At 41.6% G+C, this 15522-nt stretch overlaps 1 pseudogene; it reads right to left on the bottom strand.

Moving 5' to 3' along the window:
* Nucleotides 1–8952: 8952 nt before the first annotated feature.
* Nucleotides 8953–15522, bottom strand: part of LOC120533235 — a 40019-nt pseudogene continuing 33449 nt past the window's right edge.

The raw sequence follows: 15522 nt of genomic DNA, 5'->3' as shown, positions 1-15522 counted from the left end.
CCTGCTTTCTGGTCAGTGCCAACGTCTCCAACCCATATAACATAGCTGATCTCATTACCGTCCTGTAGACCTTCCCTTTCACTCTTGCTGATACCCGTCTGTCACAAATCACTCCTGACACTCTTCTCCACCCACTCCACCCTGCCTGCACTCTCTTTTTCACCTCTCTTCCACAATCCCCATTACTCTGTACTTGTGATCCCAAGTATTTAAACTCATCCATCTTCACCAACTCTACTCCCTGCATCCTCACCATTCCACTGACCTCCCTCTCATTTACACACATGTTTTCTGTCTTGTTCTTACTGACCTTCATTCCTCTCCTCTGTAGAGCATATCTCCACCTCTGCAGGGTCTCCTCAACCTGCTCCCTACTTTCGCTACAGATCACAATGTCATCAGCAAACATCATAGTCCATGGGGACTCCTGTCTAATCTCGTCTGTCAACCTGTCCATCACCATTGCAAATAAGAAAGGGCTCAGAGCCGATCCCTGATGTAATCCCACCTCCAACTTGAATGCATCTGTCACTCCTACCGCAGACCTCACCACTGTCACACTTCCCTCGTACATATCCTGTACAACTCTTACGTACTTTTCTGCCACTCCCGACTTCCTCATACAATACCACAGCTCCTCTTGAGGCACCCTGTCATATGCTTTCTCCAGGTCCACAAAGACGCAATGCAACTCCTTCTGGCCTTCTCTATACTTCTCCATCAACATCCTCAGAGCAAACATTGCATCTGTGGTGCTCTTTCTTGGCATGAAACCATACTGCTGCTCACTAATCATCACCTCACTTCTTAACCTAGCTTCCACTACTCTTTTCCATAACTTCATGCTGTGGCTCATCAATTTTATTCCCCTGTAGTTACTGCAGTCCTGCACATCCCCCTTATTCTTAAATATGGTACCAGTACACTTCTTCTCCACTCCTCAGGCATCCTCTCACTTTCCAAGATTCCATTAAACAATCTGGTTAAAAACTCCACTGCCATCTCTCCTAAACACCTCCATGCTTCCATAGGTATGTCATCTGGACCAACGGCCTTTCCATTTTCATCCTCTTCATAGCTGTCCTTACTTCCTCCTTGCTAATCTATTGCGCTTCCTGATTCACTATCTCCACATCATCCAACCTCTTCTCTCTCTCTCATTCTCTTCATTCATCAGCCTATCAAAGTACTCTTTCCATCTGCTCAACACACTCTCCTCACTTGTGAGTATGGTTCTATCTTTATCCTTTATCACCCTAACCTGCTGCACATCTTTCCCAGCTCGGTCCCTCTGTCTAGCCAATCGGTACAGGTCCTTTTCTCCCTCCTTAGTGTCCAACCTCTCATACAACTCATCATACGCCTTTTCTTTAGCCTTCGCCACCTCTCTCTTCACCTTGCGCCTTATCTCCTTGTACTCTTGTCTACTTTCTGCATCTCTCCAACTATCCTACTTCTTCTTTGCCATCCTCTTCCTCCGTATACTCTCCTGTATTTCCTCATTCCACCACCAGGTTTCCTTTTCCTTGCTCTTTACAGATGTCACCCCAAGCACCCTTCTTGCTGTCACCTTTACTACATCTGCTGTAGTTTCCCAGCTGTCTGGTAACTCTTCACTGCCACCCAGTGCCTGTCTCACTACCTCCCTAAACTCAACCTTGCAGTCTTCCTTTTTCAACTTTCACCATTTGATCCTTGGCTCTGCCCTCACTCTTTTCCTCTTCTTCATCTCCAACGTCATCCTACAGACCGCCATCATATGCTGCTTAACTACACTTTCCACTGCCACCACTTTGCAGTCTTCAATCTCCTTCAGATCAACTCTTCTGCATAGGATGTAATCTACCTGTTCGCGTCTTCCTCCACGCTTGCACGTAACCCCATGTTCCTCGCTCTTCTTAAAATATGTATTCACCACTGCCATGTCCATCCTTTTGGCAAAATCCACTGTCCTCTGACTTTCTTCATTTCTCTCCTTGACACCATACCTACCCATCACCTCCTTGTCTCCACTGTTCCCTTCACCTACATGCCCATTGAAATCCGCTCCAATCACCACTTTCTGTCACTTGGGTACACTGTTCATCACTTCATCCAACTCACTCCAAAAATCTTCTTTCTCACCCATTGCACACTCAACTTCCAGTGCATATTGTGATGGACAGATGGAGTTTCAGTCTGGCCAGGACGTCCCTCAACTGAAAGAAGGAGCCTATTCAGAGCACTACATCCCCCTGGGACGCTAGATGGCAGCTCCCCTGGATGGAAATGGTTCCTCGGATTCCCGCAGGACAGCATGTGACATGGAGTCCTTCTCTTCAGCCCTGTTGGGTGCTGTGGGCGCCAAGATCCCAGGGACTATTATAGTTACGTCAACCCGGAAGTATGTAGGAGTCATGAGGACAGAAACTTGCAGTACTTCTGGGACACCTGAAGAAGGCGTTTGACCCGGAGACAAAATACTTCCAGGTCATAGACTTTAAAAGGATTTTGGGAAACCCCAGCAGATTGAGCCAGAGTTGGGTGGGAGTGTGACGGAGCTGCTGAGAGTTGGAGGATTGTTGTTTGTGATTGATTATTGTATTATTGAAGAATTGTGGAGAGTGTGGTGCTTTCGGCACAATATTTGAAGAAACGAATTATTAAAGAATCTTCTTTGTGCTTTTAAACGTCTGTCCTGGACGTCTCTCTGGTGGGTTCAATGGGCAACAGTGCCCCTAGCGTCCACAATATGCACTAACAAAATTCATCATCACACCTCCAATTTCCAGCTTCATTATCATTACTCTGCCTGACTCCCTTTTCACCTCCAAAACACTCTTGACATATTGTTCCTTCAGAATAACTCCTACCCCATTTCTCCTCCCATTCATACCATGATAGAACAATTTTAATCCACCTCTGATCCAACTGGCCTTACTCCACTTCCATTTAGTCTCATGCATGCACTATACCGTATATCAACTTTCCTTTTCTCCATCATATCTGCTAACTCTTTCCCCTTACCAGTCATACTGCCAACATTCAAAGTTCCTACCCTCAGTTCCACTCTCTTTACTTTCCTCCTCTCCTCCTGCCTCTGGACACATTTCCCCCCTCTTATTCTCCTTCTTTGGCCAACAGAAGCCCAAGTTCTGCCAGCACCCTGTTAGGTAACAGTACTGGTGGCAGTTGTAGTTAACCCGGGGCTCGACCGATCCGGTATGGAAATTTGTATTGTTGTCCGCATGTTGATTTGGCAAAATTTTACACCGGATGTCCTTCCTGACATAACCCTCCCCATTTATCCGGGCTTGGGACCAGCATGAAGAAACACACTGGTTTATGCATCCCCTTGTGGCTGGGTTAAGGCTTTGTAAACCATAAGCAGTATTTTAAAGTCAATTCTAAATGATACAGGTAACCAATGTAGTGACATCACAACTGGGGAGATATGCTCAGATTTTCTTTTCCTAGTTAAGATTCTTTGTTTTTAAAATTGTTTTATAATTTAATTGATTTTATTGAAATCACACAACATTCCTTACAAATAGATCAATTTTACAAAAATAGGATTGAAAACAAATCAACCCCCACCCCTGAGAAAGAGAGCATGGGGGGCAGAATAAAACTTAAAGCTAGTAAAAATAAGTAAATTAATAAGTGAATAAAGATAAATGGAAAAGAAAAAGAAATGGGGAGAGAATCTACTTCCTCAGTGCTTTAAAGGCTTATTCTAAAATGTTATTGATTAGATCCTGCCAGGTTTTGAAGAATTTCTGCACAGATCCTCTAATTGAGAATTTTGATTTTTTCCAATTTTAAATAATATAGCATCAGTTACCCACTGACTTAAAAGAGGAGACTTAGGATTCTTCCAGTTTAGCAAAAGTTAAGATTCTAGCGGCTCCATTCTGCACTTGTATATGATTGATGTCTTTTTTTGGGTAGTCCTGAGAGGAGTGCGTTACAGTAATCTAGTCGACTAAAAAAAAAAGTGTGAACTAATTTCTCAGCATCTTGCAATGTTATAAGAGGTCTAACGTTTGCTATGTTTCTTAAGTGAAAAAATGCTGTCCTGGTAATGTGATTGATATGTGATTTAAAATTCAGGTCAGAGTCAATAGTTACCCCTAAATTCTTTACCTCCGTCTTGACTTTTAATCCCAGTGTATCAAATTTATTTCCTAATAACCTCATTATTTCCATTTTTGCCAATCACTAAAATTTCTGTTTTCTCCTTGTTTAGTTTGAGAAAATTACTACTCATCCACTCAGAAACACAAGAAGATGTTGGGGGTCAGTGAGTCAAGAGAGTCGGGGTCATCAGGCGCTATGGATAAATACAGCTGTGTGTCATCAGCATAGCTGTGGTAGCTCACGTTATGCCTTGAGATAATCTCATCATGGAAGTATGAAGATCAAAAAGAGCAATGGACCCAGGATACAGCCTTGTGGAACACCACAAGGTAAATACTATATTTTACTAAGCATTAAGATGTAAGAGTTAGGAATGAAAAAAACTTATGCTAACGTATTTTTTTATTATTCAGTATGAGCTAGAAACCACCAATAGTTCATAAGACAAAGGTTAGACTTGCAGGAGAGCTGGAAAAGGATGGACCCCTTGCTTAGAGAAGGAATGTGAACTCTTTGGCTGTAAATAAAGGTAGCAAGCGCCGAGCTAGTAGGCCTTGTCAGACAGACATAATGGTCAAAGAGGGGTTTGACACCCCCTCAGCTGAGAAATAATGATGGAATTAATTAGGGGCAGAACTAGAGCAGGGGAATGTTAGGAGTCAGATGAGGATGAATAATAACTTGTGTGATAAGAACTGTGATAAATGTAGAGCTGCCTATGGCTCGGCGCTCATTGCATCTGTAGTGAGTCTGTATGTGTTCCATACAATCAATCTTGAGTCTGCTGCCTGTCCTGAGACTCCGAGTGCCTTCACTGGAGCTAAGGGTGCCCGTGCCTGCCTGCTTCTACATAGGCAGAAAATGATGTGTGCTGTGAAAAAACATCCATCCATCCGTTATCCAACCTGCTACATCCTAACTACAGGGTCACGGGGGTCTGCTGGAGCCAATCCCAGCCAACACAGGGCGCAAGGCAGGAAACAAACCCAGGGCAGAGCGCCAGCCTGTGACGATGTGGGTTCTGGCTCCACACTCCCATCTGATTTTGGGAACCCTTGAACCCAACACCGTCGATAATGTTGCCGAGTGAGCTAGTCAATGGAGGCAAATTACTGAGCAAGGGGAAGGCAGAAAGTGTAACAGTGATTTTATTAAAAACCAACAAAAACAGTGTTCCATAAATAGTGCAGTTCTTCACAGTTCATTAAATAAATAACCCATAAAAAGAACACGTGGAGGTTAAAAATCAATAAATAGAAAAACAAACACATCCTTAAAAACGAGAGGTTAAAATCTTTTTAGGAAGCAGTCTTAAAAACCAACAACAAATCCGGTGCTTTTCTGTTAGCGTCTCACCTGCTTATCCCGTTTGGGCCAAGCAGCAGGCAAGACGCTCTCTGCAGCTGCCCTCCTACAACACACCCGAGACTGGAGACCTCCCGATCCCTGGCTTCGGTCAGGCACTCATCCCAGTCCCCGAGACTTGATTACCCCAATAGCCAGGACGCTCACATTGGGAACTCCACCACCAAGCCTCCCGACTTCCGCTGCCTTTCCACGGCCTTCTGCGGCTCGTCGCTTTCCTCTAGGCACTCCCGCTACCTGCTCACTCAGCGGGAGCAACCTCAACTCAAACGTCTAGGTGTTGGCCTAACACCCAGCTTCCATACAGCTGCCCTAGGGCGCTCGATCGCGCGCTCACCACACGCACGCACCGCGTGTCTGTCTCTCTTGCACCGCATGCTCCTCGCTCCCTGTAACCTCCGTCCTCTTTCCTTTCCTTTTTCTCTCCGATCGTTTCCTTTCCCTTTAAAACCGACTCGCGCTTCTTTTTAAAATGATGAGGGCCACAGCAGCTGCAGCATTAGCCACGGGAGCAATCACGAATGTGGGCAGTTCCTCACCTGTGCACACGGTGAGAAACGCCCACATCGACGACTGCCCGCGGCTCGCTACAACAACGCCCCCCTCACGAAGCTGCCTCGGGTGTGGTGATTATCTATTTAAAATGAATGGCCTTTTGCTCAACGAGCTGTGGACCCATAACACCCCACAGCCCACCACAGTATGAAAATAGTTATTTCATAAATCACTAATAGTGCGGAATTGCTTGTCATGGAGTAAAGGAACTGCAAGTCGCCATTGGAAACTGTTGGGGGTGCCAAACCAGTCGTCCCCATTTAATTCCAACAAAAAAAAAAAAAACTTCTTTAGAACAAATAAAAATTAGGGCGGCTATTGTCAACAGGAAGTGTTGTGATAGCCCGGGGTGCTTACAGCCGCTGTCTCCCAACACAGACAGGCAGAGACACAAGTGCAGCACACTTTTATTCAGAGTTGGGGAAGCGCCATTTTTCTCGCTCCCCAGAGAAGAGCACAGTACAGCTCCAAAATATGCAAGACTTAGTCCCTTCCTTCTTCCTTGGGGTGCTCTCAGTTCCCACTGTGGCTTCCTTCTGTGAGTTGGTTGTCTCCTTTTAAGACAAACCCAGGAGAATTCCAACTTGCTCATTAGGGAAATCTGGAATCACTCCCAAGTGTGGCGGAAACTCAAATTAGGGCTCTGCAGCTGCCATAGTTCCCCCTGGCGGCACCCCTGGAATCCAACAGGGCTGAGCCGAGCAATACCAAATCCCATAAAGCCCTGTGGGACTCCGAGGGGACTGTTTTTTTTGTGGGAGTTAGTGGCCTTCATAAATCATCTCCCCCTGTCCTTCCATTACAGAGTCGTCCTAGTTGGGTAATGGCACTGGCCGTCATCCGTCAAAACGTCTACAAAATATCACTGTCAGGCTAGATAATAACAAAGCTCTCAGAAAGTAACTCTGTCCTGTCTTGGGTTTGGTGCAGGACTAAACTTCTTCTCCCGTCAGCTGCAGGGATTTATAGCTTAGATACCTGAAGGGGAGAAGTCATCTGCCCTCACTGAGTGTCTTCTCTGTGAACAAGAGACAGCACCAACACCCCCTCTAAACCCGACGCGGTATTACATACCTGTGATGAGCCCAGAGAGCAGTCCACAGACATGCATGTGTGACATGCTAAAAACTCTAACAAAGCCAATGTGATAATCAATGTCAGTGTGTATGGCTTGTGCAAAGACATTACGAGTACCTTGTATGTCATGACATCATATAAAAAAAAAATCCAATCAGCCCTACCATGTTTATTACATATTTTTGTGTGGAATTAATAGCAATAATCATCATAGACCACATTGTATTTCCATAAGGGACAGTAAACAGTGGCCTACCTTGCTTTAACAAAGTGTGTTGCTTATCACTGCTTTTATAGCTTCTTGCAACAATGCACAATGTCTGACTTGTATCTCAGAATGGATGAATAGTAATTTTCTCAAGTTAAATAAAGAGAAAACTGAAATCTTAGTGATTAGCAATAATGGATACAATGAGGCTATTAGAAATAAACTGGATACATTAGGATTAAAAGTCAAGACGGAGGTAAAAAGCTTAGGGGTGATTGTTGACTGTAATCTGAATTTTAAATCGCATATTAATCAGATCACTAGGACAGCATTTTTTCACTTAAGAAACATAAGTAAAGTTAGACCGCTTATATCACTGAAAGATGCTGAGAAATTAGTTCACTCGTTTGTTTTCAGTCGACTAGATTACTGTAACGCACTCCTCTCAGGACTACCCAAAAAAGACATAAATCACTTGCAACGAGTGCAGAATGCAGCTGCTAGAATCCTAACTAGGAAAAGAAAATCCGAATACATTTCTCCAGTTTTGATGTCACTACACTGGTTACCTGTGTCATTCAAGATTGACTTTAAAATTCTGCTTATGGTTTATAAAGCCTTAAATAATCTCGCCCCATCTTATATATCGGAATGTCTGACACCTTATATTCCAAATCGTAACCTTAGATCTTCAAATGAGTGTCTCCTTAGAATTCCAAGAACAAAACTTAAAAGAAGTGGTGAGGCGGCCTTCTGCTGCTATGCACCTAAAATCTGAAATAGCCTGCCAAGAGGAATTCGCCAGGCTGATACAGTAGAGCAGTTTAAAACACTGCTGAAAACACATTACTGTAACATGGCCTTTTTATAACTTCACTTTAACTTAATTTAATCCTGATACTCTGTATGTTCAATTCTTCAAAATAACTATTCATGGTGGCTCTAAAATCCGTACTGACCCCTACTCTCTTTTTCGGTTTCTTTTTCCAGTTTCTTTGTGGTGGTGGCCTGCGCCACCTCCACCTACTCAAAGCATCATGATGCTCCAACAATGATGGACGGATTAAAAGTCAGAAGTCTACGTGACCATCATCATCATCATCAAGCCCTTCCATGAGAACCCTAAATCCAAAGAGGACTGTTTCATTTATGTTAGGTAGAATGCCCAGAGGGGACTGGGCGGTCTCATGGTCTGGAATCCCTACAGATTTTATTTTTTCTCCAGCCGTCTGGATTTTTTTTGTTTTTTCTGTCCCCCCTGGCCATTGGACCTTACTCTTATTCTATGTTAATTAATGTTGATTTATTTTGTTTTCTTATTGTGTCCTTTATTTTTCTATTCTTTATTATCACTTTGAGCTACTGTTTGTATGAAAATGTGCTATATAAATAAATGTTGTTGTTGCAACAAAAAGGAGGAGTGCCCTTGAGCCACCATTGCCAAACCTTTTGTGCACAGGCCTGTTTCATAAATTGTACACAAATAAAACTTCACTTTATCTGTTTATGTTGAATATAACAATAGACTGCTTTATAACAAATAAACCAGGCATGCTTGCTACAATAAAGAAAATAATACAATTTATTCATAACATAAGGATAATAAAAGATGGATATATACAAGTATATACAGGCAATGAACAATAAGCAAAAGAGAAATACAAGTTGGTTTACATTTATCTTCCTCTGTCCTACAGAAGGTTGTCCAAACTTATGCATATATTGTCTTTGTTCAAATTCTTGTCTATAGAATTTCCCAAAGAAACCTTCTTCACTCAGGACTGACCTTTAAATGCTTTCATAAGAGTTCCCGTCTCTGAGTCCTTTTAAATCCTCTGCATCTGTGCTTTGACCGTGGTGTTGACTGTCCTCACAGCTTCCCTGCAGTTGCTTACTCACTACTGCATCTCTATGAGAAAGTGACTGTGCTATGAACAAAATGCAGGGTTAGTTTAGTCTTCCTTTGGATTTAGAAGGAGAACATTATAAAAAATAAAGGCTTATTCCTCACACAGGTTATTACTTGAAGTTACAGGTAATGCTGTGAAGCAGAAATACATATCTGAATACATTTTCTGCTTTTACAACCACTACAAAGTTTAAAACAATGCAGTTTTAGAATCCAAGTTACTTGACTCCAGTCCTCTTAACTGATGGAGGTGATGATGGTTAGTCCCGATTTCCCCAGTAATCACAGACAGCTTCCACTGACAAGTCTGCTGAGCACACTTTGTCTTCCTTTCACTCTCTAAGCTTTAATCACACCTTCTGGTTGCTGGCTGCACTATACAGTAGTTAATCTTTGACGTTTCACACACGGTGATCCTCCTTTGTTAGCATGGAGTGGTTGATGGCTTGAGTCCATTCTTCAGCAAGATGGACAAATTGCTTTACATATGTTCTCTCAGTTACTTGTGTAACTCGCTGTTCTTTAGTGAGCCTGCAATAAAAGTAACGCCCATGTTCAACTCCCTTAATCATGGTCTTCAGGTCTTGTGTTCCTCCACCTGGTTTAGAGTATAAAAATTGCTCAAGCCTTTGTTACAATGAAACTACAGTATGTGCAATGGGAAAGTCCTGCTGTAGAGCAGAAGTTAAAGAAGGAAGGGGTAGAAATTCCAAAATTTGTGCTTATAGTGGGTAATAAAGGAAAGAGTGGACATGTCGCCATTAGTTTCTTAGGCGAATGCAAACCCAACCATTTGCTTTATAATTGCTGTAAAATTGTGTCCATCAAGGTTGGCAGTGGTTCAGTTATTTTTACTGACCCGTACAACATGTAGGCATCTCCAAGTCATTACCAATCTCCTTCAGCTATGACTGATGCAGCATTATCAGCTTGTAGCTGTAGAAAGTGCATTCCAAACAGAGATCCCGTATTGCATTCTGGTTAAACTGACTTTTGATGTTAAGTGTTAATAAAAGGAGGCAGCAGTTCCCCTTGCTGAAAAAAATCTTACAACCCATGCCACAGAGAAGAAGGCAATGCCACCTTGATCTAATCAATATAGCTGTTCAATTTTGTTTTAGATTTTAGGTGACCTCAGTCTTCTATTGCTAAATCAATACCACTTCCTTGTATAGATTCTTTATTGTTTTTTTTTTTTTCTCTTCTCTTTATGTAAGGTGTTTTGGAGTTTTCTTAAATTTTCTTTACAAACATTTATAGTCTAATTTAAAACTAAAGTGATGAGTTATTCTGCTCATTTTTGAGTCCCACGAACTGTAAGTTCCTTTTGAGGCTAACTTTATTTTTACTTGTTCAGCATGAGGAGGCCCAGTAGTCTTTCTTTCATTTCCTGAATCACTGTGCATGTTCTTAGTTTTTTAAGTATTCCATTTTTCTGGTGTGTGTTTGTACTTTTATTTTTTCCCTACTACTAGTCTTGCTTGTTGTATATCAGGGATGAACTTTTCTCATTGTGTCTAGGCAATTTGTGCTCAGCCTAGAACTTACATTGTTGCCAGTAATGTCTCCTTTTGCAGTTCACATCAGTAATGAGTGGTATATCAAGATAAGCCTAGACTTATTTAATCAATCTTGTGGATTATCAGCAATTGGCACAATCTTGCTTGTTTTGTTCCTTATTTGCTTTTTCTCACATTGAATTTCTGGGTACTAAACAAGAACAGCATGACTTCCAGCATGAGTTCTTCTGTGCGTGTGAAGGTTACTATTGGTGGTGAATCGTTTGCCACAGTCAGTACAACAATATGGCTTCTCTCCAGTGTGAATTCTAGTGTGGGTCTGAAGACTTCCCTTGTCAGAGAATCCCTTGCCACATTGAGAGCAGCAAAAAGGCTTTTCTCCAGTGTGAATTCTTTTGTGGGTCTGAAGAGAAGTACTACAGGAGAATCGTTTGCTACACTGAGAACAACAATATGGCTTTTCTCCAGTGTGAATTCTTGTGTGTGTCTGAAGACTGCTGCTGAAGGTGAACCGTTTGCCACAGTTAGAACAGCAATAAGGCTTTTCTCCAGTGTGAATTCTTCTGTGGGTATGGACATGAGCTATTCGTGAGAATTGTTTTCCACATTCAGAACAGCAATATGGCTTCTCTCCGGTATGAATTCTTCTGTGAGTCTGAAGATTGCCTAACCGCAAGAATCGTTTACCACAGTCAGAACAGCAATATGGCTTTTCTCCACTGTGAATTCTTGTATGTTTATGAAGAGCACTATTGGAGGTGAATCCTTTGCCACATTCAGAACAACAATATGGCTTCTCTCCAGTATGAGTTCTCCTGTGGGTATGAAGACTGCTATCGGTGACAAATCGCTTTCCACATTCAAAACAGCTATATGGCTTTTCTCCAGTGTGAATTCTTGTGTGGGTTTGAAGAGTTCGTTTGGCAGAGAATCCTTTGCCACACTCAGAACATGAATATGGCTTCTCTCCTGTGTGAATTCTTTTGTGAGTTTGAAGATGGCCTACTCGTGAGAATTGTTTGCCACAGTCACTACAGTTATAAGGCTTTTCTCCTGTGTGAATTCTTTTGTGAGCCTGAAGATTACCTATTTGTGAGAACTGTTTTCCCACATTCAGAACAAGCATATGGCTTCTCTCCAGTGTGAATTCTCTTGTGTGTCTGAAGACTGGTGCTGAAGGTAAATCGCTTGCCACAGTCAGAGCAACAATATGGTTTCTCTCCTGTGTGAATTTTTGAGTGGAAGTGAAGACTGCGTTTGTCAGAAAACCATTTGCTACACTCAGAGCAGCCATATGGCTTCTGTTCTGTACGGCTCCACTTAGATTTGGTTTTAGATTTTTGTTTAGAAGTTCTTCTCTTTTCTTGGCAGACATGCACTGCTGCTGAATTTGTACAATGCACCATTTGCTGAGTGTTTACTGCATCAGGCAGAGAACTACATGGCAACGATTCCGCTAATGAAATCCCTCTTTCAGATGTCAGTTTTTTCACACTTTCATTTTGCCCTGGTCTACAGTTAAGAGAAGCATCAAGAAACGAAAATGGAGAGAAGATCCTGCTTTCTTGTAAATCTGCAGAAATACATAAATGCACAAATTCATAAAAACTTTAGAGGTTCTGAGAGAAGAACTGACAACAGATGATCATCTATCATACAGTGGCTTAATACTTTTTGGTTTGTTTCAGCTCAGAATGTTAACCCTGGTATTTTGATTTTATTGGTGTTTTTCCTGTAGGTTAAAAATGGTTGAAAACCTGGAATAATTTTCTAAATGTTAAAAAAAAAAATATTGATGTGATTGATGTATTTTATTTATTCTTCCTTTTTTAAACCAAGTGTTTTTGGACTTTTGTGTGTCTACCCTGGGGTTTTTGACCTTAAGGGAATTGATTTTAGCAATTTTTATTTTGTTTGCTGACTTGAAAGACTTACAATTTTTTATCGTCTTCTAGTGACGTCACATTGGATTCTTGCAAGCACCAGTGTTTTGCAAGTCTCACATAGCCATTGCCTGGTGGACTTCCCAGGATTTCTACGGTGTGTCATATCATCAATGTTGATTGGATAAATGTTTAACCCAAGGTGTTGCTTTCTAAACTAGGCTTGGATCAACTTAACGTTTGGTGTGTCATTTTTCTGCACATTTCCCTTAATGTTTTTTTTTTTGGAGTCAACTTCTGACTAGTCACTTCTGATGTGTCGTTTAGCATGCTCTGGTTTTTTTTTGAGAGATCTCTTTTTTCTCCCTTTGGTTTCGACCCTCACACAAACAGTAGTTTTGGCTTTGCTTCATCTCTTGACACCGTTAACGAAAAATTTTCTCTGACTTCCACAGTGTCGGAGCAGTTTGGGACATTTTTTATGCAGCTCAATGGTTACATTCACTGATAGGCGCACACAAAGGCAGAATTGTTTGCAAAATGGTGACATAGTACCTACTGTACTGTATTATAGCTCACTGTCAGTCATGCCTATTTCCATATTCATCCATGTCAAAACTACTCTGCTTCATTCATAAGTAATAAATAGATGTTTCTAGATGAAAACTGTAGTTCGGTTGAAAAGAAACATTTTGGCTTTTATGTGCTCATTTATATCTGTGGCCCTGCCGTACGCTGACACCTGTCTGCATTGTTTGAAACTGCAAAGTCATTTTAGGGAGTGATATTTAAATTTATTTTAAAACTTATTCAGTTAAAACTTATGCCTATATGATTAAGTGTCTGTAGCACCCTTTAACTGTTCAGTTCAGAATTCATAAATCAAAACAAGCAATAATTCCTGTGTTCCATTAAATATAGGGAGCTGACCCTTTAGGTTTATCACACCATTTTTGTTTCAGCTCTTACCTTCATGGCGTGACGTATTCTCAGTCACCTTCATTTTATAATCGAAAGGTTCGGTCTTCACCTGGCCAGAATGATTCTGGAGGAAGTGAAGTTCACTTTTTGTGATGCCTGTTCTGGTAACTTCCTCCTCTGGATACACATGCTGAGAGATAGACTCTGATTTAAGGTCTTTTGCCTTGGCATGGTGTACAATTTCATGTTTTTGCAGATTAGTGGCATCACATGTCGGTTTAGACTCTTCTTTAATGGTTACTCGTCCCCATTCACAACCCTGCTCTTCCTCATTGGCAGAAATCTTCATCTCATGTTGCACAGATTCCCATTCACAGTCTTCTTCCTTAATGTCCACAACTTTTTTGCTCTCCATGGTATACATGGAAAGAAAATTTCCTTGTAGCAGAAGAAGGGTGCTAGCACCTTAATGACCTACCCCACCTCTTTCTCAGAGGATGGATATGACCCAAGAGATCCTGAGTAAATGTGTCTTTAACGTGCATGGCCAACACTTCCAGTTATCAGCAAAAGAAGGAAACTGGTATCAACCACCTTTGGCTTTTTAAGTTGCCCCCCTTGCCTGCTCTGTGAAGTGGGGGAGTCGTGCACCTGGCACAGCATTTACAAGTTCAGGCAGTCACTCGGATCATCCATGGGTGAGCTTCAGCTTGTCAGGGCTCCGTTAATTGGCTTTATGCAAAGTACAGTAGCCAATCGCTTAACTGTATGCGTTATGTTCTTCCTTCTGATTGGCACATACAATTGATCATTTGCAATCTTTAGATCTGCTTCTTGGTCAGCCTTTGAGTGCTACTGCGCTTTTTCTTTGTCTGCTAAAATCTGAAAGTCCACACTGCAGTAACACTGAGAAACAAATTAAACAGAAAAGCAACTACTGCAGTGGCAATACAGGCCTTGACACCACCCGACACATCACTTGCCATTACTCTCCTCTTTGGAGGTCACTTATTCATATTTCCAGTGCATCTCTTGATTCTTCAGAACTGCCAGATAATTCTGTTCCATTTTTGTACATTAATGGAGATGCAGCCTTTTCTCTGTGGACAGAACAGAGGACAATACAATCAATAATGGAGCAAAAATCGCTGAACACGTTTCAGTCATCTTCTTCAAGCTTATTACCTGCTTGCCTCGGATCAGCCCAGCTGCTGTTGCCTGTACTTTCTGCAGTGTTTAAAATGCTTTATACATCATGGAGATCAAAGCTGCACACTTTATTTCAGATTTGGCCTTACATGAGTGTTGCTCAGTTGAAGTGTAGCATTTCTGCTTGTAATCGACACGGCCCAGACATTATTTAACCCAACTCTCTGCTAGTTTGTTTCAAAGGCTGCAAATGAAAGGCTGTGTCTTCTACGTTTGTCTCACAATGGGAACTTCATAGCTTCAGAACCCTCACTGGATATAAAAAATTACATTTAATCATGCAATGTGTAAAGCTTTCACTTTAACATTTAACATTGATCAGTTCAGCCATATAGATTTCACTGTCCTTAGGAAATCTGCCCACTCATAACGTATTCATCATAGTTCATCGCAAACGTCACTAATTTATCACTTTTTAACCTTTTTATTTTTAGTGCCCATTCATTCTTGAGTTTTGTAGATTTCCAGTTTTACAAGTTTTATTTTATGTCATTTAGAAACTTTATTTTGCCATTTTTAAACATCTTCCCAGCATTTTCAAAGAAGCATTTCATAGCAAAAATATGGCGGACGTCATTTCCATTTTGTAGGTTGTGGGGTGCTGTCGTATTGCGAAGTGATTGCTGTGTTCCCAGAATGTCTTCTATGACTTTTAGTGCTTTATAATCCTGGTGATCACAGTACTGAAGAGCAGGTGTCGTCAGCATTGTGAACACCCAGTATGGCAGCAAAGTAAGTCGAGAAGACCGTTCTGGA

The sequence above is a fragment of the Polypterus senegalus genome, chromosome 8, assembly GCF_016835505.1.
Source record: "Polypterus senegalus isolate Bchr_013 chromosome 8, ASM1683550v1, whole genome shotgun sequence".
In the NCBI taxonomy this organism is placed as follows: Eukaryota; Metazoa; Chordata; class Cladistia; order Polypteriformes; family Polypteridae; genus Polypterus; species Polypterus senegalus.
Note: the sequence above shows the minus strand (reverse complement) of the source record. Positions and strands in the feature narration are given on the sequence as shown.